Source organism: Neomonachus schauinslandi, chromosome 2 (genome assembly GCF_002201575.2).
Source record: "Neomonachus schauinslandi chromosome 2, ASM220157v2, whole genome shotgun sequence".
Classification (NCBI taxonomy): Eukaryota; Metazoa; Chordata; class Mammalia; order Carnivora; family Phocidae; genus Neomonachus; species Neomonachus schauinslandi.
The window spans coordinates 20,749,693-20,754,839 of record NC_058404.1 but is presented as its reverse complement, the minus strand read 5'-3'; positions in this window follow the sequence as shown (position 1 = coordinate 20,754,839).

The window sequence follows — 5,147 nt, the reverse complement described above, 5'->3', positions numbered from 1 at the left end:
ACCAGTTCAGCCACTCCTAATAGCACTGTTGAAAAGGAATTATTTTTAAGATCTTTTATTTATTTGAGACAGAGAGCGAGAGCAAGCAGACAAGCGCACAAGTTTGAGGGGGGGAGGAGAGGCAGAGGGAGAGGGAGAACAGACCCCCCGATGAGCAGGGAGCCCACACGGGGCTCGATCCCAGAACCCTGAGATCACGACCCGAGCCGAAGTCAGACACTTAACTAAGCCACCCAGGCGCCCTGAAAAGGAGTTCTTCTTTATTGGGCCCTCTTAAAACTGTAAATCTATTATACGAAGCAACAAACCATGAGAAATCAGCAAGGAGTAACATCTGCAGGAGCAAAACACTCGTAGAGTAACCTGAGCTTCTGCCGTGAGCAAGGGAGCTGGCACTTCGGTTCAATGACAGGTCGGACGTTTTTCCATGCTGGAGGTTTGCAGCCTCTATCCTGCAACCAGCTCACTTTTTCAGTGAGGATGATGGTTTTAAATAGCACAGACGGGGCAAGAAACTTTAAGCTTAAGACCATACATCCTTTTGAACTGAGTAGGAAACTCCAGCTCAGGGCAACTCTGTCCGTTGGTAAGTGGCCATTTCCACGGAAGGAGGACTGCGCAAGTCCATAACTGGAAGAAAACAAGGCCTGGGCTGCACATCTAAAATAAAGCCACGTGGCCCTTGGCACAAGCAAAGGCTTTTAGCAGTCAGCCTTTTCACGCAGGCCCCACGGATATACCTTGAACTACCCCTGGCAGGTGGGGGCAGACAGCAGAAGCTTCACGTGAGCCCAGCGAGACAGCAGAGAGCCGGGCGGCAGGCACCAGGGAGAGACACACCCGCACTCCAGGCAACAACGTCTTTACAGGTCCTCGAGGACACTGGTGGTCAACACAGTATTTCTGGCTTTAAAACAGCAAAGCAGATTTCTGTGTGCCCTACAGAAAACTACAATGTTCCCAGCTTTCAGTTGTTAATGATAGATCTGATAGGCAATGCTAGGCTAGGAAGTCACCCAAATTCCACTCTGTATTTGAGGACAAGAAGGTACTGGTGGGGGGCGCCTGGGTGGTTCAGTTGTTGAGCGTCTGCCTTCGGCTCAGGTCATGATCCCAGGGTCCTGGGATCGAGCCCCGCATCGGGCTCCCTGCCCCGCTGGAAGCCTGCTTCTCCCTCTCCCACTCCCCCTTGCTTGTGTTCCCTCTCTCGCTGTGTCTCTGTCAAATAAATAAAATCTTTAAAAAAAAAAAAAAGAAGGTACTGATGGATGGAGAAGCTGGAATCCACGTGGTCTTTCCAAGGACTCAAGAATCACAATACCACGCGCACGGGCATGTGTGTACACCCCTATACAACAAAGTGTCCCCAAGAAGCTCTTGATTGGATTGTTAAATATTAGAGATCAATCTTCCTCAGGAGTTGGGTTTCTTAGCTGTAAGTACACCCAGAGCAAGAGGCAGTAGAAGTAGCTCTTGGGGCAGAAACTGAAAATGGCTGCGGGTCCAAGAGTGAAAGGTGTGGGGCAGGGGCCCGGCTCGGCGGTCTTCAGGAACACAATCAACCCCGTTCAAAGAATGTACTTTTTCCCTGCTTACTATTTCAGGGTTAGGGGATTGGGTTGTTTTCAAAATGTGCCTCAGGGGCAAACGGAAGGGGAGAAGACTATTCTGTGATCACCTCTGTCCTCTTCACACAGGGGGTGCTGAGAACTAGCACAACCTCAGAGACTGCAAAAGGCAGCCCTTCCTGTGAAGCAGCCTGGACTATAGCTTCCAGGACAACAAACCACCACCCAGGCTTCAAGAATACTTTAGCCTGACAGGACCTGGTAAAGATAGGCTTATTGGAATTTATTTTTTTTTTACCTCGAAGTCTCCAGAAAGTCAGCTCAAGGAGGGCAGGCAGGATTTTTTTGTTGTTGTTGGGGGGGGGGGGGGGTTATGCACCAAAATATCCCCAATGATTAGAAGAGTACCCAGAGTGGGTTTTCAATAAGCACTTGTTGAATTAATGAATGTATGAAAGGGCCAAGAGAATTTTAGTTTGAATTTTTTTGTTTGTTTGTTTTTTAAGACAGAGAGAGTGTAGAGTGAATGAGAGAGAGAGCAAGCACACTAGCGGGGGGGGGGGGGGGGGGGGGGGGGGGGGGGGGGGGGGACCAAGGAAGTGGGAGAAGCAGGCTCTGCACTGAGCAGGGAGCCCGATGCGGGGCTCGATCCCAGGACCCTGAGATCACGACCTGAGCCGAAGGCAGATGCTTAACAACTGAGCCACCCAGGCGCCCTATTTTGAACTTTTAACTCCTTTGGATTTTGACGTATTTGGACTTGAACTTGCAAAGTTAAACATCCTACAATTAAACTTCTACTGTCACATTCCCAGGGAAAAATTATGTTCAAACTTAGGCATCACTATGTTCCCAGCACGTTTGTCATTGGATCTCACTACACACCTCTAAAAAGCTATGCAAGACAACATGGCTGTAGATCATTTGAGACTGAAAAGAGGAAAGCAAATTTAAGCCCTGGGCACAGAGTGGCCTTGGAATTGATGTCATTAACTGCCAGAGCCTTCGGTCATTATCTCCACTGCCAGTCAGAAGTGAGAGAAGAGTACCCAAAGGGACTGTGGTTTCACTGGGAAGCAACCTCTTGAACAGGAGGCACTGGCTAACCATGAGCCAACCTGCAAGCAGGATATGTGAAGAGAACAAGAAGTAGGGATGTTTCAGGTGAAGGTTTCTTCCCCCACACCTGATGCTTCTTTTAGTAGGGGAGTTCAGTATATCCTTCTTTGCTTCAATCTGACCTTTTTATCCTGCCCAAAGAAGTGCAGTAATGTATCTGAATAGAAAATTTGGGAAGAATAAACAGACCAAGCTTGGCTGAGCAGCGCCCCCCCCCCCCAACTGTCTTGTTGGGGAAGAAGTCAGCCCATGGAGACCATGGGAGCACAGAAGCACTCTGCACCTCTAAGAGCAGCCCTGTGGTAACTGGGAGGACCAAATTCTGGGGTGTGCTGTTAAGGAGCTCCTTGATCTCTCACACCAAGCTATCACCTCCCAAATAGCCTTCAACAGAGATGACTTGATTGTTCAAAGGCCAGATACCTTACTCTGTCCTGTTTCTCCACTGGGCCAGAACCTAGATTGAGAAGAGGGGTATTACTTATTAGATGGGGTCAGTGAGTTTTACATAGTTTTATTTTTCTTTGATTCTTATCTTAAATCTACAACTTGTCTACTTTTTTTATTTTGGTAAAATCTGCATAAGATTCATTATTTTTAATTGTACTTAATGCTATCTAATGGTACATTAACAATACTATGCAATCACCATCCATCTCCAGAATTTTTCATGTGAGATGAAATTCTGTACCCATTAAACAATAACTATTCTCTCACCCCACCCCTACCCACCACCATTCTACCATTGTCTCTACGAATTTGACTACTCTTTAGAGGAATCATACAATTATTTTGTCCTTTTGTGACCATCTTCTCTCACTCAACATAAGGTTCATCTATGTTGTATCATGTGTCAGTATTTCCTTCCATTTTAAGGCTGAATAATATTTCATTGTATGTATATGCCACATTGTTTATCCATTCATGCATTGATGGATACTTAGATTACTTCCACCCTTTGGCTATTGTGAATAATGTTGCTATGAACATCAATGGATGGTTATCGCCAAAACCCTGCTCACAATTCTTTTGGGTATATACCCAAAGTGGAATTACTAGACCATACGGTAATTTTATGTTTAATTTTTTGAGGAATCACAACTATTTTCCACAGCATCTGTACCACTGTAGATCCCCACCGGCAATGCAAAGTTCCAATTTATTTACATCTACATCAACACTTGTTTTAATATAATAGCCACCCTACTGTTTGTGATGTGGTATCTCCTGGTGGTTTTGACTTAAGTTTGCTTAAGGATTCCTGATGCTGAGCATCTTTTCAGGTACTTAATGGCCATTTTCGTATCTTCTTTAGAGAAATGTCTATTCAAGTCCTTTGCCCATTTTTTAATTAATCTTTGTTATTGTTATTATTTAGTCCACTTTGTAAAAGTCATGATTTAGGGGATTATTTTCCTCCTCTCTGGGAAGTAGGATGGACTTAAAATAGTACACTGGAGCAGAGCTATTTTTCAACTCCTGTTATGGGTTGAACTGTTTCTCCCAGAAAGATATGTTGACATCCAACCCCCAGCACTTATGAATGTCACCTTTTTTTTTGGAAAGAAGAGCTTCACTGATGTAATCAAGTTAAGATAAGGACACTGGGGCGTGCCCTAATCCAGTATGACTACAGTCCTTATAGAAAGAGAAGAAACTGAGGAATACCATGGGAAGACACAGACACACCGGGCAGCTGGCCTCATGAAGGCAGGGCAGAGACTGGAGTCATGCTGACAAGCCAGCAAATGTGAGGAAAAGGCGAAAAACATCCTCCCCTGGAAGCTTCAGAGGGAGCACAGCCCTGCAGACACCTTGATTTTGAGCTTCCAGTCTTCGGAACTGGGAGAACAAATCTCTGTTGTTCTACGCCACCCATTTTGTGGTGCTTTGTTACAAACTAGCACAACTCCCTTCATAGAAAATTAGTGCATTGTTCAAGTCCTTTTATGAATTGGTTGTTTAGAATTCAGAACACAGTTTCCATTATTTAAAAAAAAAAAAAATTACACTTAAACAATTGTTCGGATCCCAGAGAGCCTCTACACGACATTTTAACCCACAATGGAACATGACTACTGCCCAGGAGTACTGCCATTTCCCCCAGAATTTTAGGAACTACAGCCAGCATTGCATATGGGGCCCTAAAGGCCAGAAACCACATCTCCTCTGGCTGCAGCCATGGTCCCTAGTCAATCCTTTCTCCTCTAATGGGCTGAGTGAGCAGTATTACTCTTCCCCAACCCCCTCAGAGAAGGTGATTTCTTGCTCTAGGTTGCCCGGATGGTGAGAAGATCTCCATCCATGCTCCCCTCACCCACACCTGTACCCAGCTGCACAGGCAGTGACAAGAAAGATTAGATTCCCTCCAGAGTTCTCTCGCTCTCACCACTTGTAAAGGCAGCCAAAGTTAAAACAGTCCTTCATTTCAAAGATAAGCATCGGGGGGGGGGGGGGGGG